Source organism: Lissotriton vulgaris, chromosome 8 (assembly GCF_964263255.1).
Source record: "Lissotriton vulgaris chromosome 8, aLisVul1.2, whole genome shotgun sequence".
Classification (NCBI taxonomy): Eukaryota; Metazoa; Chordata; class Amphibia; order Caudata; family Salamandridae; genus Lissotriton; species Lissotriton vulgaris.
Genome location: NC_141696.1, coordinates 1557648223 through 1557672559, shown reverse-complemented (window position 1 = coordinate 1557672559; position 24337 = coordinate 1557648223). Strand labels below are relative to the sequence as shown.

Here is a 24337-nt window from a genome sequence, read left to right as displayed (position 1 = left end):
AGCTCCCCCTATGTTCCATTCTGAAGCCCAGCAAGAATGTGAGTCGATGTCACAAAGGCCCCGGGGTAATGCCGACAAACATATGCAGATGGCTAATAACTGCTAATAACTGCTTCTGACCAAGCTGCTCCTGAATCCTTAAGAATGTATTGATACTCTCTATTTTAATGTCAATACGGGTCTATTCATTTTGTCCCTCTCAGCCATGATTTTATGTACCGTAGGTGTATGACACATACTACTACTTGCTGGATCATCCATAGTGAACTAATTGTGTAAAGATACAACCAACATGTAAATAAAGTTCTAGTGTTTTGCTAGGGATGGTGCAGGAGCCAGCGCATGCCATCTTATGAGAATGGAATTCCATAAATTATTTTTGTCATTAAACAGCAAAAGTATTGTTGAAGACACAGTGATAGAGACATCATTTAAAAAAATGAAAAGGATCCTCTTGGTTGCATTAGTGTAAATAATCGTTGTTTGCAGACATTTGATTTGATTTTTGAATTTGTAAAGCTCGACAGTTACCCAAGGGCGTCAAGGCACTGTAGATTACCATCCAAAAAGAGAGGCCATTAGTATATTTGATTTCGGAGATAACTACATGCAGAATAACCAGGTCTTTAGAGCGTTTCTAAAGGGCATGTGCTGGGAAATGGCCTTCATGTTTTTTGGAAGAGTATTCCAGAGCTTACTGGTGGCAGTCGAGAATGCTCTGTCTCCTCATCTCTTCCTTGATGTTCGGGGTACGTGAAGCTGTAGGTTAGAAGATGAGCAAAGGGATCTGCACGGGGAGTACCAGCTGAACATGGACTTTATTCTCGCTGGGTAGGGGAGATAGAGAGCCTTATGGACCATACAGAGACATTTGAAGCTGATGCACTTATTAATTGTAAGCTAGTGTAGGGTTTCCAGACCCTTGGCAGTCGAATGTCTTCCGGGAATGTCCAGAACCAGTCTCGCAAGGGAATTCTGCACCACTTGAAGTTTGTACTGCAAATTCTTGTTCGAGTCTAGGTAAAGTGAGCAATAATCCAGTCTGGATATTACCACGGTGAGAGCGAGCTGCTTGCATGCTGGCTGCTGGATAAGAGGAAAGATTTTCTTCAGCATCCTTATGAACCAAGTGCAGGTAGTGATAGTGCGATTTGTTTGGGTGTTGAAATTGAGCTCTGGGTCCATTAGAACGCCAAGGTTCTTTCCCTTTTTTCCTGGAGTAGGGCACATTCCTAGAGAATGAGGCCAACAGTTACTATTCCAGCTTGGTGCCCCTGGGCCAAAAACCATCCCCTCCGTCTTGTCCCCGTTCAGTTTTAGAAAGTTGCCAGACATCCATTCTGCCACTGTAGTCATGCAACGTTGAATGTTCTCAGCTAATGAACATGAGTTCTTAGGGATTGATACCATGATCTGCGTGTCATCTGCATATGACACTATCTCCATTCCACAGGAATGGATGATGGTCGCTAGCAGTGACCCATAAAGGTTAAATAGTGTGGGGCTTAAAAAGGAACCCTGCGGAACTCCACAGGGCAAGGAGAAGGCTTCAGAGTAAACGCGCTTCAGCTTCACCTTTTGAGATCGTTCCCCTAGGAAGGAGGACAGGAGGGCTAAGGCTTGATGTGAGATGCCCAAACCTTGGAGTCTGTCTAGCAGAAGAGTGGGAGAGAGGGTATCAAACGCTGCAGATGGAACTAGGAGTATTAGCAGCAGTTCCTGTCACTCATCAACTCAGCATCTGATACTGTCCGTGGCTGAGATTAAGGCAGTTTCTGTCCCATGATGTTTTCTGAAGCCAAACTGGGAGTCGTTGAACCAGTGGTGTTGTTCAGCAGTCTGCATCAGCTGGATATTGAGATGCATTTCCAGAACCTTTGCAGGTACCGGAAGCAGCGAAATCGGGTGATAGTTTTTACAGTCCGTGATGTCAAGATTTGATTTTTTCAGGAGGGGCCTGCTTCCAACTCAGTGTGTAGGACCCAGAGAGGATCACATTAATTATTAGCTTACAGAGTGGGGCAGCTATATTACTGGCTACCATATGGAGAACTGTATGGGGGCAGGCTTCGGAGGGTGAGCCTGCATAGGTTTTCAGGAGGTATTGTTTGACCAACTTGGGAGAGAGTGTAGTGAAGACGGAGAGGCCGTAGGTCTCATGGCTTGTGTCTAGTAACGAGTCTTGCAATGCTATGGGAGGCCCACAGTAGGTGGAAGGATGGGCTGGTGTAAGGGAAGTCATGCCATAGCCTGCGTGGATATCCATAATCATGGAGAAGAAGGTGGCCAGCTGATTGCAGAACACACGAAAGCTCTCTGGTTGCGCTCTCGAATGTGAGGCCGAGAGCAGTTGTACTAGCTTAAAGAAACTCTTTTGTGGAGGCAGCATTTTCAATTTTCTGGGTGCAGTACTTGCACTTTTCTTCAAATATTGCATGTTTATATTCTTGGATGGTGATTGTATATGAGATTCTCTCTCGTTTGTCTTGATTTTTCCCCCATGCTCGCCCGGTAGCTTGTCTCCTTTCTGGTGAAGAATTGGCTTGGTAGTTTAGTCTGCCCTGTTCCCATGATGCACTGGGCCAGGGACAGACTGATTTGCATATAGCCAGGTTCTGAGCTGGGATGGGGCAGTGAGATAAATAACGGTGATGGATCAAGCCCTGATCTTTGGACTGGGTGAGAGTGGTCTGTTTAACTCAGACACTCTGTTCATCACCACCCCCTTTTCTAAATCGTTTTTGGCCACTATAGGTGTGGCAGGGTATACTCAGACATGAGTCCCTTTCTCACTGCTCCATCAGGATTCAAGCAAGCCGGGCCGAAGAAGGCTGAAATGCCAGAAACCGGTCCCCGGTAGCTTGTCTCCTTTCTGGTGAAGAATTGGCTTGGTAGTTTAGTCTGCCCTGTTCCCATGATGCACTGGGCCAGGGACAGACTGATTTGCATATAGCCAGGTTCTGAGCTGGGATGGGGCAGTGAGATAAATAACGGTGATGGATCAAGCCCTGATCTTTGGACTGGGTGAGAGTGGTCTGTTTAACTCAGACACTCTGTTCATCACCACCCCCTTTTCTAAATCGTTTTTGGCCACTATAGGTGTGGCAGGGTATACTCAGACATGAGTCCCTTTCTCACTGCTCCATCAGGATTCAAGCAAGCCGGGCCGAAGAAGGCTGAAATGCCAGAAACCGGTCCCCGGTAGCTTGTCTCCTTTCTGGTGAAGAATTGGCTTGGTAGTTTAGTCTGCCCTGTTCCCATGATGCACTGGGCCAGGGACAGACGGATTTGCATATAGCCAGGTTCTGAGCTGGGATGGGGCAGTGAGATAAATAACGGTGATGGATCAAGCCCTGATCTTTGGACTGGGTAAGAGTGGTCTGTTTAACTCAGACACTCTGTTCATCACCACCCCCTTTTCTAAATCGTTTTTGGCCACTATAGGTGTGGCAGGGTATACTCAGACATGAGTCCCTTTCTCACTGCTCCATCAGGATTCAAGCAAGCCGGGCCGAAGAAGGCTGAAATGCCAGAAACCGGTCCCCGGTAGCTTGTCTCCTTTCTGGTGAAGAATTGGCTTGGTAGTTTAGTCTGCCCTGTTCCCATGATGCACTGGGCCAGGGACAGACGGATTTGCATATAGCCAGGTTCTGAGCTGGGATGGGGCAGTGAGATAAATAACGGTGATGGATCAAGCCCTGATCTTTGGACTGGGTAAGAGTGGTCTGTTTAACTCAGACACTCTGTTCATCACCACCCCCTTTTCTAAATCGTTTTTGGCCACTATAGGTGTGGCAGGGTATACTCAGACATGAGTCCCTTTCTCACTGCTCCATCAGGATTCAAGCAAGCCGGGCCGAAGAAGGCTGAAATGCCAGAAACCGGTCCCCGGTAGCTTGTCTCCTTTCTGGTGAAGAATTGGCTTGGTAGTTTAGTCTGCCCTGTTCCCATGATGCACTGGGCCAGGGACAGACTGATTTGCATATAGCCAGGTTCTGAGCTGGGATGGGGCAGTGAGATAAATAACGGTGATGGATCAAGCCCTGATCTTTGGACTGGGTAAGAGTGGTCTGTTTAACTCAGACACTCTGTTCATCACCACCCCCTTTTCTAAATCGTTTTTGGCCACTATAGGTGTGGCAGGGTATACTCAGACATGAGTCCCTTTCTCACTGCTCCATCAGGATTCAAGCAAGCCGGGCCGAAGAAGGCTGAAATGCCAGAAACCGGTCCCCGGTAGCTTGTCTCCTTTCTGGTGAAGAATTGGCTTGGTAGTTTAGTCTGCCCTGTTCCCATGATGCACTGGGCCAGGGACAGACTGATTTGCATATAGCCAGGTTCTGAGCTGGGATGGGGCAGTGAGATAAATAACGGTGATGGATCAAGCCCTGATCTTTGGACTGGGTAAGAGTGGTCTGTTTAACTCAGACACTCTGTTCATCACCACCCCCTTTTCTAAATCGTTTTTGGCCACTATAGGTGTGGCAGGGTATACTCAGACATGAGTCCCTTTCTCACTGCTCCATCAGGATTCAAGCAAGCCGGGCCGAAGAAGGCTGAAATGCCAGAAACCGGTCCCCGGTAGCTTGTCTCCTTTCTGGTGAAGAATTGGCTTGGTAGTTTAGTCTGCCCTGTTCCCATGATGCACTGGGCCAGGGACAGACTGATTTGCATATAGCCAGGTTCTGAGCTGGGATGGGGCAGTGAGATAAATAACGGTGATGGATCAAGCCCTGATCTTTGGACTGGGTGAGAGTGGTCTGTTTAACTCAGACACTCTGTTCATCACCACCCCCTTTTCTAAATCGTTTTTGGCCACTATAGGTGTGGCAGGGTATACTCAGACATGAGTCCCTTTCTCACTGCTCCATCAGGATTCAAGCAAGCCGGGCCGAAGAAGGCTGAAATGCCAGAAACCGGTCCCCGGTAGCTTGTCTCCTTTCTGGTGAAGAATTGGCTTGGTAGTTTAGTCTGCCCTGTTCCCATGATGCACTGGGCCAGGGACAGACTGATTTGCATATAGCCAGGTTCTGAGCTGGGATGGGGCAGTGAGATAAATAACGGTGATGGATCAAGCCCTGATCTTTGGACTGGGTAAGAGTGGTCTGTTTAACTCAGACACTCTGTTCATCACCACCCCCTTTTCTAAATCGTTTTTGGCCACTATAGGTGTGGCAGGGTATACTCAGACATGAGTCCCTTTCTCACTGCTCCATCAGGATTCAAGCAAGCCGGGCCGAAGAAGGCTGAAATGCCAGAAACCGGTCCCCGGTAGCTTGTCTCCTTTCTGGTGAAGAATTGGCTTGGTAGTTTAGTCTGCCCTGTTCCCATGATGCACTGGGCCAGGGACAGACTGATTTGCATATAGCCAGGTTCTGAGCTGGGATGGGGCAGTGAGATAAATAACGGTGATGGATCAAGCCCTGATCTTTGGACTGGGTAAGAGTGGTCTGTTTAACTCAGACACTCTGTTCATCACCACCCCCTTTTCTAAATCGTTTTTGGCCACTATAGGTGTGGCAGGGTATACTCAGACATGAGTCCCTTTCTCACTGCTCCATCAGGATTCAAGCAAGCCGGGCCGAAGAAGGCTGAAATGCCAGAAACCGGTCCCCGGTAGCTTGTCTCCTTTCTGGTGAAGAATTGGCTTGGTAGTTTAGTCTGCCCTGTTCCCATGATGCACTGGGCCAGGGACAGACTGATTTGCATATAGCCAGGTTCTGAGCTGGGATGGGGCAGTGAGATAAATAACGGTGATGGATCAAGCCCTGATCTTTGGACTGGGTAAGAGTTGTCTGTTTAACTCAGACACTCTGTTCATCACCACCCCCTTTTCTAAATCGTTTTTGGCCACTATAGGTGTGGCAGGGTATACTCAGACATGAGTCCCTTTCTCACTGCTCCATCAGGATTCAAGCAAGCCGGGCCGAAGAAGGCTGAAATGCCAGAAACCGGTCCCCGGTAGCTTGTCTCCTTTCTGGTGAAGAATTGGCTTGGTAGTTTAGTCTGCCCTGTTCCCATGATGCACTGGGCCAGGGACAGACTGATTTGCATATAGCCAGGTTCTGAGCTGGGATGGGGCAGTGAGATAAATAACGGTGATGGATCAAGCCCTGATCTTTGGACTGGGTAAGAGTGGTCTGTTTAACTCAGACACTCTGTTCATCACCACCCCCTTTTCTAAATCGTTTTTGGCCACTATAGGTGTGGCAGGGTATACTCAGACATGAGTCCCTTTCTCACTGCTCCATCAGGATTCAAGCAAGCCGGGCCGAAGAAGGCTGAAATGCCAGAAACCGGTCCCCGGTAGCTTGTCTCCTTTCTGGTGAAGAATTGGCTTGGTAGTTTAGTCTGCCCTGTTCCCATGATGCACTGGGCCAGGGACAGACGGATTTGCATATAGCCAGGTTCTGAGCTGGGATGGGGCAGTGAGATAAATAACGGTGATGGATCAAGCCCTGATCTTTGGACTGGGTAAGAGTGGTCTGTTTAACTCAGACACTCTGTTCATCACCACCCCCTTTTCTAAATCGTTTTTGGCCACTATAGGTGTGGCAGGGTATACTCAGACATGAGTCCCTTTCTCACTGCTCCATCAGGATTCAAGCAAGCCGGGCCGAAGAAGGCTGAAATGCCAGAAACCGGTCCCCGGTAGCTTGTCTCCTTTCTGGTGAAGAATTGGCTTGGTAGTTTAGTCTGCCCTGTTCCCATGATGCACTGGGCCAGGGACAGACGGATTTGCATATAGCCAGGTTCTGAGCTGGGATGGGGCAGTGAGATAAATAACGGTGATGGATCAAGCCCTGATCTTTGGACTGGGTAAGAGTGGTCTGTTTAACTCAGACACTCTGTTCATCACCACCCCCTTTTCTAAATCGTTTTTGGCCACTATAGGTGTGGCAGGGTATACTCAGACATGAGTCCCTTTCTCACTGCTCCATCAGGATTCAAGCAAGCCGGGCCGAAGAAGGCTGAAATGCCAGAAACCGGTCCCCGGTAGCTTGTCTCCTTTCTGGTGAAGAATTGGCTTGGTAGTTTAGTCTGCCCTGTTCCCATGATGCACTGGGCCAGGGACAGACGGATTTGCATATAGCCAGGTTCTGAGCTGGGATGGGGCAGTGAGATAAATAACGGTGATGGATCAAGCCCTGATCTTTGGACTGGGTAAGAGTGGTCTGTTTAACTCAGACACTCTGTTCATCACCACCCCCTTTTCTAAATCGTTTTTGGCCACTATAGGTGTGGCAGGGTATACTCAGACATGAGTCCCTTTCTCACTGCTCCATCAGGATTCAAGCAAGCCGGGCCGAAGAAGGCTGAAATGCCAGAAACCGGTCCCCGGTAGCTTGTCTCCTTTCTGGTGAAGAATTGGCTTGGTAGTTTAGTCTGCCCTGTTCCCATGATGCACTGGGCCAGGGACAGACTGATTTGCATATAGCCAGGTTCTGAGCTGGGATGGGGCAGTGAGATAAATAACGGTGATGGATCAAGCCCTGATCTTTGGACTGGGTAAGAGTGGTCTGTTTAACTCAGACACTCTGTTCATCACCACCCCCTTTTCTAAATCGTTTTTGGCCACTATAGGTGTGGCAGGGTATACTCAGATATGAGTCCCTTTCTCACTGCTCCATCAGGATTCAAGCAAGCCGGGCCGAAGAAGGCTGAAATGCCAGAAACCGGTCCCCGGTAGCTTGTCTCCTTTCTGGTGAAGAATTGGCTTGGTAGTTTAGTCTGCCCTGTTCCCATGATGCACTGGGCCAGGGACAGACTGATTTGCATATAGCCAGGTTCTGAGCTGGGATGGGGCAGTGAGATAAATAACGGTGATGGATCAAGCCCTGATCTTTGGACTGGGTAAGAGTGGTCTGTTTAACTCAGACACTCTGTTCATCACCACCCCCTTTTCTAAATCGTTTTTGGCCACTATAGGTGTGGCAGGGTATACTCAGACATGAGTCCCTTTCTCACTGCTCCATCAGGATTCAAGCAAGCCGGGCCGAAGAAGGCTGAAATGCCAGAAACCGGTCCCCGGTAGCTTGTCTCCTTTCTGGTGAAGAATTGGCTTGGTAGTTTAGTCTGCCCTGTTCCCATGATGCACTGGGCCAGGGACAGACTGATTTGCATATAGCCAGGTTCTGAGCTGGGATGGGGCAGTGAGATAAATAACGGTGATGGATCAAGCCCTGATCTTTGGACTGGGTAAGAGTGGTCTGTTTAACTCAGACACTCTGTTCATCACCACCCCCTTTTCTAAATCGTTTTTGGCCACTATAGGTGTGGCAGGGTATACTCAGACATGAGTCCCTTTCTCACTGCTCCATCAGGATTCAAGCAAGCCGGGCCGAAGAAGGCTGAAATGCCAGAAACCGGTCCCCGGTAGCTTGTCTCCTTTCTGGTGAAGAATTGGCTTGGTAGTTTAGTCTGCCCTGTTCCCATGATGCACTGGGCCAGGGACAGACTGATTTGCATATAGCCAGGTTCTGAGCTGGGATGGGGCAGTGAGATAAATAACGGTGATGGATCAAGCCCTGATCTTTGGACTGGGTAAGAGTGGTCTGTTTAACTCAGACACTCTGTTCATCACCACCCCCTTTTCTAAATCGTTTTTGGCCACTATAGGTGTGGCAGGGTATACTCAGACATGAGTCCCTTTCTCACTGCTCCATCAGGATTCAAGCAAGCCGGGCCGAAGAAGGCTGAATTGCCAGAAACCGGTCCCCGGTAGCTTGTCTCCTTTCTGGTGAAGAATTGGCTTGGTAGTTTAGTCTGCCCTGTTCCCATGATGCACTGGGCCAGGGACAGACTGATTTGCATATAGCCAGGTTCTGAGCTGGGATGGGGCAGTGAGATAAATAATGGTGACGGATCAAGCCCTGATCTTTGGACTGGGTAAGAGTGGTCTGTTTAACTCAGACACTCTGTTCATCACCACCCCCTTTTCTAAATCGTTTTTGGCCACTATAGGTGTGGCAGGGTATACTCAGACATGAGTCCCTTTCTCACTGCTCCATCAGGATTCAAGCAAGCCGGGCCGAAGAAGGCTGAAATGCCAGAAACCGGTCCCCGGTAGCTTGTCTCCTTTCTGGTGAAGAATTGGCTTGGTAGTTTAGTCTGCCCTGTTCCCATGATGCACTGGGCCAGGGACAGACTGATTTGCATATAGCCAGGTTCTGAGCTGGGATGGGGCAGTGAGATAAATAACGGTGACGGATCAAGCCCTGATCTTTGGACTGGGTAAGAGTGGTCTGTTTAACTCAGACACTCTGTTCATCACCACCCCCTTTTCTAAATCGTTTTTGGCCACTATAGGTGTGGCAGGGTATACTCAGACATGAGTCCCTTTCTCACTGCTCCATCAGGATTCAAGCAAGCCGGGCCGAAGAAGGCTGAAATGCCAGAAACCGGTCCCTGGTAGCTTGTCTCCTTTCTGGTGAAGAATTGGCTTGGTAGTTTAGTCTGCCCTGTTCCCATGATGCACTGGGCCAGGGACAGACTGATTTGCATATAGCCAGGTTCTGAGCTGGGATGGGGCAGTGAGATAAATAACGGTGACGGATCAAGCCCTGATCTTTGGACTGGGTAAGAGTGGTCTGTTTAACTCAGACACTCTGTTCATCACCACCCCCTTTTCTAAATCGTTTTTGGCCACTATAGGTGTGGCAGGGTATACTCAGACATGAGTCCCTTTCTCACTGCTCCATCAGGATTCAAGCAAGCCGGGCCGAAGAAGGCTGAAATGCCAGAAACCGGTCCCCGGTAGCTTGTCTCCTTTCTGGTGAAGAATTGGCTTGGTAGTTTAGTCTGCCCTGTTCCCATGATGCACTGGGCCAGGGACAGACTGATTTGCATATAGCCAGGTTCTGAGCTGGGATGGGGCAGTGAGATAAATAACGGTGACGGATCAAGCCCTGATCTTTGGACTGGGTAAGAGTGGTCTGTTTAACTCAGACACTCTGTTCATCACCACCCCCTTTTCTAAATCGTTTTTGGCCACTATAGGTGTGGCAGGGTATACTCAGACATGAGTCCCTTTCTCACTGCTCCATCAGGATTCAAGCAAGCCGGGCCGAAGAAGGCTGAAATGCCAGAAACCGGTCCCCGGTAGCTTGTCTCCTTTCTGGTGAAGAATTGGCTTGGTAGTTTAGTCTGCCCTGTTCCCATGATGCACTGGGCCAGGGACAGACTGATTTGCATATAGCCAGGTTCTGAGCTGGGATGGGGCAGTGAGATAAATAACGGTGATGGATCAAGCCCTGATCTTTGGACTGGGTGAGAGTGGTCTGTTTAACTCAGACACTCTGTTCATCACCACCCCCTTTTCTAAATCGTTTTTGGCCACTATAGGTGTGGCAGGGTATACTCAGACATGAGTCCCTTTCTCACTGCTCCATCAGGATTCAAGCAAGCCGGGCCGAAGAAGGCTGAAATGCCAGAAACCGGTCCCCGGTAGCTTGTCTCCTTTCTGGTGAAGAATTGGCTTGGTAGTTTAGTCTGCCCTGTTCCCATGATGCACTGGGCCAGGGACAGACTGATTTGCATATAGCCAGGTTCTGAGCTGGGATGGGGCAGTGAGATAAATAACGGTGATGGATCAAGCTCTGATCTTTGGACTGGGTGAGAGTGGTCTGTTTAACTCAGACACTCTGTTCATCACCACCCCCTTTTCTAAATCGTTTTTGGCCACTATAGGTGTGGCAGGGTATACTCAGACATGAGTCCCTTTCTCACTGCTCCATCAGGATTCAAGCAAGCCGGGCCGAAGAAGGCTGAAATGCCAGAAACCGGTCCCCGGTAGCTTGTCTCCTTTCTGGTGAAGAATTGGCTTGGTAGTTTAGTCTGCCCTGTTCCCATGATGCACTGGGCCAGGGACAGACTGATTTGCATATAGCCAGGTTCTGAGCTGGGATGGGGCAGTGAGATAAATAACGGTGATGGATCAAGCCCTGATCTTTGGACTGGGTAAGAGTGGTCTGTTTAACTCAGACACTCTGTTCATCACCACCCCCTTTTCTAAATCGTTTTTGGCCACTATAGGTGTGGCAGGGTATACTCAGACATGAGTCCCTTTCTCACTGCTCCATCAGGATTCAAGCAAGCCGGGCCGAAGAAGGCTGAAATGCCAGAAACCGGTCCCCGGTAGCTTGTCTCCTTTCTGGTGAAGAATTGGCTTGGTAGTTTAGTCTGCCCTGTTCCCATGATGCACTGGGCCAGGGACAGACGGATTTGCATATAGCCAGGTTCTGAGCTGGGATGGGGCAGTGAGATAAATAACGGTGATGGATCAAGCCCTGATCTTTGGACTGGGTAAGAGTGGTCTGTTTAACTCAGACACTCTGTTCATCACCACCCCCTTTTCTAAATCGTTTTTGGCCACTATAGGTGTGGCAGGGTATACTCAGACATGAGTCCCTTTCTCACTGCTCCATCAGGATTCAAGCAAGCCGGGCCGAAGAAGGCTGAAATGCCAGAAACCGGTCCCCGGTAGCTTGTCTCCTTTCTGGTGAAGAATTGGCTTGGTAGTTTAGTCTGCCCTGTTCCCATGATGCACTGGGCCAGGGACAGACGGATTTGCATATAGCCAGGTTCTGAGCTGGGATGGGGCAGTGAGATAAATAACGGTGATGGATCAAGCCCTGATCTTTGGACTGGGTAAGAGTGGTCTGTTTAACTCAGACACTCTGTTCATCACCACCCCCTTTTCTAAATCGTTTTTGGCCACTATAGGTGTGGCAGGGTATACTCAGACATGAGTCCCTTTCTCACTGCTCCATCAGGATTCAAGCAAGCCGGGCCGAAGAAGGCTGAAATGCCAGAAACCGGTCCCCGGTAGCTTGTCTCCTTTCTGGTGAAGAATTGGCTTGGTAGTTTAGTCTGCCCTGTTCCCATGATGCACTGGGCCAGGGACAGACGGATTTGCATATAGCCAGGTTCTGAGCTGGGATGGGGCAGTGAGATAAATAACGGTGATGGATCAAGCCCTGATCTTTGGACTGGGTAAGAGTGGTCTGTTTAACTCAGACACTCTGTTCATCACCACCCCCTTTTCTAAATCGTTTTTGGCCACTATAGGTGTGGCAGGGTATACTCAGACATGAGTCCCTTTCTCACTGCTCCATCAGGATTCAAGCAAGCCGGGCCGAAGAAGGCTGAAATGCCAGAAACCGGTCCCCGGTAGCTTGTCTCCTTTCTGGTGAAGAATTGGCTTGGTAGTTTAGTCTGCCCTGTTCCCATGATGCACTGGGCCAGGGACAGACTGATTTGCATATAGCCAGGTTCTGAGCTGGGATGGGGCAGTGAGATAAATAACGGTGATGGATCAAGCCCTGATCTTTGGACTGGGTAAGAGTGGTCTGTTTAACTCAGACACTCTGTTCATCACCACCCCCTTTTCTAAATCGTTTTTGGCCACTATAGGTGTGGCAGGGTATACTCAGACATGAGTCCCTTTCTCACTGCTCCATCAGGATTCAAGCAAGCCGGGCCGAAGAAGGCTGAAATGCCAGAAACCGGTCCCCGGTAGCTTGTCTCCTTTCTGGTGAAGAATTGGCTTGGTAGTTTAGTCTGCCCTGTTCCCATGATGCACTGGGCCAGGGACAGACTGATTTGCATATAGCCAGGTTCTGAGCTGGGATGGGGCAGTGAGATAAATAACGGTGATGGATCAAGCCCTGATCTTTGGACTGGGTAAGAGTGGTCTGTTTAACTCAGACACTCTGTTCATCACCACCCCCTTTTCTAAATCGTTTTTGGCCACTATAGGTGTGGCAGGGTATACTCAGACATGAGTCCCTTTCTCACTGCTCCATCAGGATTCAAGCAAGCCGGGCCGAAGAAGGCTGAAATGCCAGAAACCGGTCCCCGGTAGCTTGTCTCCTTTCTGGTGAAGAATTGGCTTGGTAGTTTAGTCTGCCCTGTTCCCATGATGCACTGGGCCAGGGACAGACTGATTTGCATATAGCCAGGTTCTGAGCTGGGATGGGGCAGTGAGATAAATAACGGTGATGGATCAAGCCCTGATCTTTGGACTGGGTAAGAGTGGTCTGTTTAACTCAGACACTCTGTTCATCACCACCCCCTTTTCTAAATCGTTTTTGGCCACTATAGGTGTGGCAGGGTATACTCAGACATGAGTCCCTTTCTCACTGCTCCATCAGGATTCAAGCAAGCCGGGCCGAAGAAGGCTGAAATGCCAGAAACCGGTCCCCGGTAGCTTGTCTCCTTTCTGGTGAAGAATTGGCTTGGTAGTTTAGTCTGCCCTGTTCCCATGATGCACTGGGCCAGGGACAGACTGATTTGCATATAGCCAGGTTCTGAGCTGGGATGGGGCAGTGAGATAAATAACGGTGATGGATCAAGCCCTGATCTTTGGACTGGGTAAGAGTGGTCTGTTTAACTCAGACACTCTGTTCATCACCACCCCCTTTTCTAAATCGTTTTTGGCCACTATAGGTGTGGCAGGGTATACTCAGACATGAGTCCCTTTCTCACTGCTCCATCAGGATTCAAGCAAGCCGGGCCGAAGAAGGCTGAAATGCCAGAAACCGGTCCCCGGTAGCTTGTCTCCTTTCTGGTGAAGAATTGGCTTGGTAGTTTAGTCTGCCCTGTTCCCATGATGCACTGGGCCAGGGACAGACTGATTTGCATATAGCCAGGTTCTGAGCTGGGATGGGGCAGTGAGATAAATAACGGTGATGGATCAAGCCCTGATCTTTGGACTGGGTAAGAGTGGTCTGTTTAACTCAGACACTCTGTTCATCACCACCCCCTTTTCTAAATCGTTTTTGGCCACTATAGGTGTGGCAGGGTATACTCAGACATGAGTCCCTTTCTCACTGCTCCATCAGGATTCAAGCAAGCCGGGCCGAAGAAGGCTGAAATGCCAGAAACCGGTCCCCGGTAGCTTGTCTCCTTTCTGGTGAAGAATTGGCTTGGTAGTTTAGTCTGCCCTGTTCCCATGATGCACTGGGCCAGGGACAGACTGATTTGCATATAGCCAGGTTCTGAGCTGGGATGGGGCAGTGAGATAAATAACGGTGATGGATCAAGCCCTGATCTTTGGACTGGGTAAGAGTGGTCTGTTTAACTCAGACACTCTGTTCATCACCACCCCCTTTTCTAAATCGTTTTTGGCCACTATAGGTGTGGCAGGGTATACTCAGACATGAGTCCCTTTCTCACTGCTCCATCAGGATTCAAGCAAGCCGGGCCGAAGAAGGCTGAAATGCCAGAAACCGGTCCCCGGTAGCTTGTCTCCTTTCTGGTGAAGAATTGGCTTGGTAGTTTAGTCTGCCCTGTTCCCATGATGCACTGGGCCAGGGACAGACTGATTTGCATATAGCCAGGTTCTGAGCTGGGATGGGGCAGTGAGATAAATAACGGTGATGGATCAAGCCCTGATCTTTGGACTGGGTAAGAGTGGTCTGTTTAACTCAGACACTCTGTTCATCACCACCCCCTTTTCTAAATCGTTTTTGGCCACTATAGGTGTGGCAGGGTATACTCAGACATGAGTCCCTTTCTCACTGCTCCATCAGGATTCAAGCAAGCCGGGCCGAAGAAGGCTGAAATGCCAGAAACCGGTCCCCGGTAGCTTGTCTCCTTTCTGGTGAAGAATTGGCTTGGTAGTTTAGTCTGCCCTGTTCCCATGATGCACTGGGCCAGGGACAGACTGATTTGCATATAGCCAGGTTCTGAGCTGGGATGGGGCAGTGAGATAAATAACGGTGATGGATCAAGCCCTGATCTTTGGACTGGGTAAGAGTGGTCTGTTTAACTCAGACACTCTGTTCATCACCACCCCCTTTTCTAAATCGTTTTTGGCCACTATAGGTGTGGCAGGGTATACTCAGACATGAGTCCCTTTCTCACTGCTCCATCAGGATTCAAGCAAGCCGGGCCGAAGAAGGCTGAAATGCCAGAAACCGGTCCCCGGTAGCTTGTCTCCTTTCTGGTGAAGAATTGGCTTGGTAGTTTAGTCTGCCCTGTTCCCATGATGCACTGGGCCAGGGACAGACTGATTTGCATATAGCCAGGTTCTGAGCTGGGATGGGGCAGTGAGATAAATAACGGTGATGGATCAAGCCCTGATCTTTGGACTGGGTAAGAGTGGTCTGTTTAACTCAGACACTCTGTTCATCACCACCCCCTTTTCTAAATCGTTTTTGGCCACTATAGGTGTGGCAGGGTATACTCAGACATGAGTCCCTTTCTCACTGCTCCATCAGGATTCAAGCAAGCCGGGCCGAAGAAGGCTGAAATGCCAGAAACCGGTCCCCGGTAGCTTGTCTCCTTTCTGGTGAAGAATTGGCTTGGTAGTTTAGTCTGCCCTGTTCCCATGATGCACTGGGCCAGGGACAGACTGATTTGCATATAGCCAGGTTCTGAGCTGGGATGGGGCAGTGAGATAAATAACGGTGATGGATCAAGCCCTGATCTTTGGACTGGGTAAGAGTGGTCTGTTTAACTCAGACACTCTGTTCATCACCACCCCCTTTTCTAAATCGTTTTTGGCCACTATAGGTGTGGCAGGGTATACTCAGACATGAGTCCCTTTCTCACTGCTCCATCAGGATTCAAGCAAGCCGGGCCGAAGAAGGCTGAAATGCCAGAAACCGGTCCCCGGTAGCTTGTCTCCTTTCTGGTGAAGAATTGGCTTGGTAGTTTAGTCTGCCCTGTTCCCATGATGCACTGGGCCAGGGACAGACTGATTTGCATATAGCCAGGTTCTGAGCTGGGATGGGGCAGTGAGATAAATAACGGTGATGGATCAAGCCCTGATCTTTGGACTGGGTAAGAGTGGTCTGTTTAACTCAGACACTCTGTTCATCACCACCCCCTTTTCTAAATCGTTTTTGGCCACTATAGGTGTGGCAGGGTATACTCAGACATGAGTCCCTTTCTCACTGCTCCATCAGGATTCAAGCAAGCCGGGCCGAAGAAGGCTGAAATGCCAGAAACCGGTCCCCGGTAGCTTGTCTCCTTTCTGGTGAAGAATTGGCTTGGTAGTTTAGTCTGCCCTGTTCCCATGATGCACTGGGCCAGGGACAGACTGATTTGCATATAGCCAGGTTCTGAGCTGGGATGGGGCAGTGAGATAAATAACGGTGATGGATCAAGCCCTGATCTTTGGACTGGGTAAGAGTGGTCTGTTTAACTCAGACACTCTGTTCATCACCACCCCCTTTTCTAAATCGTTTTTGGCCACTATAGGTGTGGCAGGGTATACTCAGACATGAGTCCCTTTCTCACTGCTCCATCAGGATTCAAGCAAGCCGGGCCGAAGAAGGCTGAAATGCCAGAAACCGGTCCCCGGTAGCTTGTCTCCTTTCTGGTGAAGAATTGGCTTGGTAGTTTAGTCTGCCCTGTTCCCATGATGCACTGGGCCAGGGACAGACTGATTTGCATATAGCCAGGTTCTGAGCTGGGATGGGGCAGTGAGATAAATAACGGTGACGGATCAAGCCCTGATCTTTGGACTGGGTAAGAGTGGTCTGTTTAACTCAGACACTCTGTTCATCACCACCCCCTTTTCTAAATCGTTTTTGGCCACTATAGGTGTGGCAGGGTATACTCAGACATGAGTCCCTTTCTCACTGCTCCATCAGGATTCAAGCAAGCCGGGCCGAAGAAGGCTGAAATGCCAGAAACCGGTCCCCGGTAGCTTGTCTCCTTTCTGGTGAAGAATTGGCTTGGTAGTTTAGTCTGCCCTGTTCCCATGATGCACTGGGCCAGGGACAGACTGATTTGCATATAGCCAGGTTCTGAGCTGGGATGGGGCAGTGAGATAAATAACGGTGACGGATCAAGCCCTGATCTTTGGACTGGGTAAGAGTGGTCTGTTTAACTCAGACACTCTGTTCATCACCACCCCCTTTTCTAAATCGTTTTTGGCCACTATAGGTGTGGCAGGGTATACTCAGACATGAGTCCCTTTCTCACTGCTCCATCAGGATTCAAGCAAGCCGGGCCGAAGAAGGCTGAAATGCCAGAAACCGGTCCCCGGTAGCTTGTCTCCTTTCTGGTGAAGAATTGGCTTGGTAGTTTAGTCTGCCCTGTTCCCATGATGCACTGGGCCAGGGACAGACTGATTTGCATATAGCCAGGTTCTGAGCTGGGATGGGGCAGTGAGATAAATAACGGTGACGGATCAAGCCCTGATCTTTGGACTGGGTAAGAGTGGTCTGTTTAACTCAGACACCCTGTTCATCACCACCCCCTTTTCTAAATCGTTTTTGGCCACTATAGGTGTGGCAGGGTATACTCAGACATGAGTCCCTTTCTCACTGCTCCATCAGGATTCAAGCAAGCCGGGCCGAAGAAGGCTGAAATGCCAGAAACCGGTCCCCGGTAGCTTGTCTCCTTTCTGGTGAAGAATTGGCTTGGTAGTTTAGTCTGCCCTGTTCCCATGATGCACTGGGCCAGGGACAGACTGATTTGCATATAGCCAGGTTCTGAGCTGGGATGGGGCAGTGAGATAAATAACGGTGATGGATCAAGCCCTGATCTTTGGACTGGGTAAGAGTGGTCTGTTTAACTCAGACACTCTGTTCATCACCACCCCCTTTTCTAAATCGTTTTTGGCCACTATAGGTGTGGCAGGGTATACTCAGACATGAGTCCCTTTCTCACTGCTCCATCAGGATTCAAGCAAGCCGGGCCGAAGAAGGCTGAAATGCCAGAAACCGGTCCCCGGTAGCTTGTCTCCTTTCTGGTGAAGAATTGGCTTGGTAGTTTAGTCTGCCCTGTTCCCATGATGCACTGGGCCAGGGACAGACTGATTTGCATATAGCCAGGTTCTGAGCTGGGATGGGGCAGTGAGATAAATAACGGTGATGGATCAAGCCCTGATCTTTGGACTGGGTAAGAGTGGTCTGTTTAACTCAGACACTCTGTTCATCACCACCCCCTTTTCTAAATCGTTTTTGGCCACTATAGGTGTGGCAGGGTATACTCAGACATGAGTCCCTTTCTCACTGCTCCATCAGGATTCAAGCAAGCCGGGCCGAAGAAGGCTGAAATGCCAGAAACCGGTCCCCGGTAGCTTGTCTCCTTTCTGGTGAAGAATTGGCTTGGTAGTTTAGTCTGCCCTGTTCCCATGATGCACTGGGCCAGGGACAGACTGATTTGCATATAGCCAGGTTCTGAGCTGGGATGGGGCAGTGAGATAAATAACGGTGATGGATCAAGCCCTGATCTTTGGACTGGGTAAGAGTGGTCTGTTTAACTCAGACACTCTGTTCATCACCACCCCCTTTTCTAAATCGTTTTTGGCCACTATAGGTGTGGCAGGGTATACTCAGACATGAGTCCCTTTCTCACTGCTCCATCAGGATTCAAGCAAGCCGGGCCGAAGAAGGCTGAAATGCCAGAAACCGGTCCCCGGTAGCTTGTCTCCTTTCTGGTGAAGAATTGGCTTGGTAGTTTAGTCTGCCCTGTTCCCATGATGCACTGGGCCAGGGACAGACTGATTTGCATATAGCCAGGTTCTGAGCTGGGATGGGGCAGTGAGATAAATAACGGTGATGGATCAAGCCCTGATCTTTGGACTGGGTAAGAGTGGTCTGTTTAACTCAGACACTCTGTTCATCACCACCCCCTTTTCTAAATCGTTTTTGGCCACTATAGGTGTGGCAGGGTATACTCAGACATGAGTCCCTTTCTCACTGCTCCATCAGGATTCAAGCAAGCCGGGCCGAAGAAGGCTGAAATGCCAGAAACCGGTCCCCGGTAGCTTGTCTCCTTTCTGGTGAAGAATTGGCTTGGTAGTTTAGTCTGCCCTGTTCCCATGATGCACTGGGCCAGGGACAGACTGATTTGCATATAGCCAGGTTCTGAGCTGGGATGGGGCAGTGAGATAAATAACGGTGATGGATCAAGCCCTGATCTTTGGACTGGGTAAGAGTGGTCTGTTTAACTCAGACACTCTGTTCATCACCACCCCCTTTTCTAAATCGTTTTTGGCCACTATAGGTGTGGCAGGGTATACTCAGACATGAGTCCCTTTCTCACTGCTCCATCAGGATTCAAGCAAGCCGGGCCGAAGAAGGCTGAAATGCCAGAAACCGGTCCCCGGTAGCTTGTCTCCTTTCTGGTGAAGAATTGGCTTGGTAGTTTAGTCTGCCCTGTTCCCATGATGCACTGGGCCAGGGACAGACTGATTTGCATATAGCCAGGTTCTGAGCTGGGATGGGGCAGTGAGATAAATAACGGTGATGGATCAAGCCCTGATATTTGGACTGGGTAAGAGTGGTCTGTTTAACTCAGACACTCTGTTCATCACCACCCCCTTTTCTAAATCACTTGGTGACAGCATGTTTGTTTGAGCACCCTAAGCCTATCATTGTACCAGGGAGTGGATGGAGAAAGCCTTTTATGTGCGGTTGCCTTCAGAGGAGCCAATATGTCAGCTGCACTCTGCTTTTCAAAGATTTATTTATACATTTTATAGAGCGCAAACAAATATTCTAGAAAAGGTGTCCTAGTGTGAGAGAAGACGGAGTCTGAAATATATGTAATGGATGCTGGTTGGAAAAACCAATTTTAATATGTTTTTTAAAAAACAAAAATTGGCCAAGAGTCGAGTAGATGTGGCCAGGTGATTCCAATTCTTTGCAGGAAGATACAAGAAAGAGTGGCTGCCAAATATGTAGCAACATTGAACTGTCACAAGCAAGAGATTAGATGAACAGAGAGATCAAAGTTGGCACCATTAGTAGACTTCCATGGTCGGACCACTTCCTGATAGCCTTCACCTGGACCACGAGCAAACCACCCCCTTTCTCATTCACATCTAGGAAAACCCGCAACTGGTCAAAACTTCCCATCGACAACTGGATGCAGGCTCTTAGCACCACTAGACCCACTCTCTCCCAAGACCCAATGTCAAATAACACAAAATATGATGAGTGGATAACCACCTCTCTTGACTCAGTCCTTCCGTTATACCCATCGAGATCCAAGAGACATAGTAAAACAGCCCCATGGTATACAGAAGATCTTAGAAACCAAAAACGTCTCTGCAAGAGACAAGAGAGGAAATGGCGCATATCCTATAACCCTGAGGAAAAAGCCACCTGTAGGGAAATGATCAGGAACCACAAACTGGCCATAAAAACCTCGCAAGCTGCCCACTACAACCTTAAAATAACTACGGCTAAATCAATATACCGCATAGTAAACTCCCTGATCAAACCTCCCCCACCTGCCACAGATAATAATAACTCACCGTCCAAATTCAATGATCTGGTGGAATTTTTCTTTCAAAAAGTTACCAAATTGTATCTTTCCTTCCCCAACCCACCCACCGACCCGCCTGTCCAATGCTCGCACTCAGCTTCAAAGTGGCTGGAGTCCTTTCCCTTGATAACATTGGAAACATTAGAGAAACTGGCTCAGCAAATAAAAACCGGCTCTCCATGTGACCCTGCTCCTCCAGGCTCACTGGGATTGGCCAGCAAAACGATTTTCCCCACCCTTCTGGAACTACTGAACTCCTCCATAGTGAGTAGGACAGTGCCCACGACCTGGAAGCACGCAATGGTGCGGGCTCTACTAAAAAAAACCTAACTTGACCCAGCCAACCCCAGCAACTACCGCCCGATCTCTCTGCTCCCATGGGCGTCCAAGATCCTGGAGAAGCACGTCAATACCATTCTGACAACGTTCTTCGAGGAAAACCACCTACTCGACGCTTCCCAAACGGGCTTCCGCCCTAAACATGGGACAGAGACCGCCCTACTGGCCGTAACGGAGGAGGCAAGACGGATCCTGGATCGAGGGGGGTCAGTGGCAGTGATCCTCCTCGATCTGAGTGCCGCGTTTGACACGGTACACCACAAAATCTTGCTGAACCGTCTTGCCGACCTAGGAGTGTCTGGAGATGCCCTGACATGGTTCGAATCTTTTCTATCAGACAGAACCTTTCAAGTCTTCGGCGGCACATCCCGCTCATCCAGTAGACCTCTGGGATGCGGAGTTCCGCAGGGCTCATCCTTAAGCCCTACGCTCTTTAATGCATACATGAGGCCACTGGCTGGAATTGGTGGTCCGCATGGTGTTAATATCATCTCCTATGCGGACGACATCCAGCTGGTGGTCTCCCTTGCACAAAAGAGCGGCCTCCAGTCTCCACCAGATCTAGCGTCCTGTCTGGAGGATGTAAAGAGCTGGATGATGAGCTCATGCCTGAAGCTCAACGATGACAAAACTGAGCTCATGCTCCTGGGCCCGGCGGCCCCCTCCACCTTAGAGCTGATCTGGCGGTCAAGCATGGGTATGGCCCCACCCCCCAGAGATAACATCAAAAGCCTGGGAGTCTGGCTCGACAAATCTCTGAGCCTTAACACACAGGCCACTAAGGTATCAGCCACCTGTTTCGGCCTCCTTAGGGTGATTAAAAAAGTCCTTCCCCCTCCTCCGATTCGAGGCCAGACAAATAATTATACAGGGCCTCATCCAATCCGGCCTGGTTTTTAATAACGCCCTTTATCTTGGAGCACCAGACTACAACCTACAAAAGCTTCAACGCACCCAAAACTGCGCTGCCCGGGCGCTGCTGGGAGTCCCTCGGAGGACCTCAATAAAAACTGGCCTAAAAACCTTACACTGGCTGCCTGTTAGGGACAGAGTAAAGTTCAAAGCGCTCTACATTGCCCACCAGACATTCTGGAAAATGGGCCCAGATATCAACTGCTACCTGATCTCTTCATACAAACCCAACAAGACTCTTCGTTCTTCGGCGGCATCCCTAGCCAAAATTCCCAGAATCTGTAGAGCCAGAGCAGGAGGACGCTCGTTCTCGTACAATGTATCCAAACTCTGGAACACCCTCCCTCTGCAGATGAGAAATAATGCCAACCTAACCAGCTTCCGCAAACAGCTAAAAACTATCCTGTTTAATAAATAGTAACCTTTGAGGGCATCCTCTGTTTTCCAGCGCCTGGACGCCTCAGGGCAGCTGCAGCGCTCTACAAATCCCATTTTCATTGCATTTCATCTCTTGGGTTGGTAAAGTTTAAATCTTTGCTAAGGTGTTGAGAGTTAGTGTGGAAAGCACAGAATGTTAAAAGCAGAACAATTGTTTATAGTGAGCTAATGAAGGTCCTACAAATGTTGAGAAATAGGGCAGCAATTTCAGAATGAGTATTGCTGCTGAGTTTTGAATCAATTGGAATTTGTGGATTTAGTAGTCTGGCATGCCACAGTAACGGATGCTGCAATAGTCTAGATGTAGTCCATAGATAGCAGATTTTCAAACTATAATAGGTACCAAGATAACAGATTTCCACTGCATTCTCAGGACAGAAAAGCAGTTTACTGTAACTTTATTACCGGAGTGGTCAGTAAGGATTACAAAGAATTAGAGTTTGACTGTGTTTTCTAGTCAAGAACATGTGGGAGGGACATGACCCCAAATGAGCAGGACACTGGGGTGGGCACCAGCTGGAAGGTTGTTTATCGAACAGAAGGATCTCCATTTTATCACCGTTTAATTTAAAGTATTTGGCTACTTTTCATTGCACAATGCATGACATACAAGATAGAAAGCTGGCTTGGATGACAGAAAAGTTACCAGTAGATGAGACAATAATTTGTATTTCGTTCATATGTGAGAGGAGGATGAAATTAGATACTTTAAGGTCCGGGAAAGGTCAAGCAGAATGACGACGGTGAGGTCACCCTGGTAAAAAATGGTGCAAATCTCAGCTCTGCCTGCAAGAAGTCCAGCGACTGTGGTGTATTTTTCCTGGAAACCAAACTGGGAAGAGCCACAGAGATAACTGTATTCAAGATTATTCATAACGGTTTGTTAAATACTTTCTCAGCAAATTTAGAGGTCAGAGGAAGGAGCAATAAAGGCCAATAATCTGAGGGATCTAAACTACCGGCAGAGGTGTTTTCAAGGTGTAGGGCTAGAGCGTCCTTCGAAGGTTTTATTAGTACTGTCAAATGAGATTCACAGCTAAAAATAGTGAAACTGGGTGCAAAAGTATGCACTGAATCAATATCACAAGACATGTCAAAGAGGATTATTTTGATTATTTCTACTAACACATGGTAAGTTTTAAATCTCCCACTTCTTACAGAAGTATCCAATGTTTGGAGCCTCTGTAGCCAATCTGAGATTTCCTCTGCAACCCTCAAAGCCCAGTCTGTTGCTGTGTTAAAACAGTTTCGGGCTGTCAGACATCATTAAAGTGGGCCACATTCAAAAGCAGTATGAGACTGCAAATCTGCTTCAATGCTACAGCTTGTTGTTGCTGGAGGTTGTGCTGTAAGTGTAGTTTGCTGTTATCCAAGAGGTGATTGCTCAATGCTTTAGCAATCTATCTTAGAAGGTAATAGCTTCTTGGTTCGTTTTCTCCAAATTCTTGTTTCTGAGGCCAAACGAAATACTGTATTCTGGGCTCTCCCCTCCTTATTACTACCCTTACTCACCTCAATCCCCTCCTTCCTTTTCTACAAAACTCTCCCGGCCAGGGCTCCCAGGTAAAGGGTGGAGAGAGTAAATGTGTCTGTCTTATTTGAGCCTGGAAAGGAACAGTAAGAGCACGGGGTGAGGAGGAGAGGCAGAACCGTGTGTGGTGGGGAGGAGGAGGGTGGAGGGGCAAAAAGGCTCCTACCTGCGCAGACCCCTGCTCAGAGCCTGGGACGGCGAATATGACAATCCGAGGTCGGAGGTGACGTCCGGGGTCAGAAGGTGAAGGTCACCGCACACACCACAGACCGCGGATCCTTCCAGCCCTACAGCTGCTGGAGCCGAGGAAGAGGCCGGAGTGACGATTTTCACTGCTTGTGCTGTCTCTGCCCGCGACGACCGGAAAAAGAAATCACGTGACCCAGGGCTGAGAGTAACTGAAAAAGACAACGGACTAAAATAAAAGAGCGTACAGCATAAAAAGTGATAAATAAACAGTAATGAAACCAACAACAACAAAAAAAAAGAGTTGACCGACACGCCAACACCAAAGGTCAATAATATTTCCTATCGAGATTTTCTCCGTCTCCCACGGCACCGTTACCCTGCAAGGTAAAATACATGGAGATCCTGTTCGTTTTAGCAGGAGCCTGCAATGCATTATACTGTAACCTTTATATAGCGCTTACTACCTCTATGTGGGGGCTGAAGCGCTTAGCTACATGGACAGCAAGCTACGCCATGTAGGTTGTGCATAACTGGCAAGTTTTCATTTTGCCCATGTGTGACAGCTTCATATTGTAAACATACTTGCGTGTAACATTTTAGTCATTATCTCCATAACTGCCAAGGTTTCAGATTGCTTATGTGTGACATTTTCATAATTTTAGTGAAATTATGAGTGACATTCAACTACTATGA

At 48.8% G+C, this 24337-nt stretch overlaps 1 protein-coding gene across 2 annotated transcripts in view; it reads right to left on the bottom strand.

The window, feature by feature from the left end:
- LOC147700396 (uncharacterized) overlaps positions 1–23779 on the bottom strand; it is a 75197-nt gene extending 51418 nt beyond the window's left edge. For both annotated transcript variants that reach the window (XM_086935768.1, XM_086935766.1), the window contains exon 1: positions 23622–23779. The gene's annotated coding sequence lies outside the window, so the exon portion shown is untranslated. The remainder of the gene's footprint in view (positions 1–23621) is intronic.
- Positions 23780–24337: the final 558 nt, after the last annotated feature.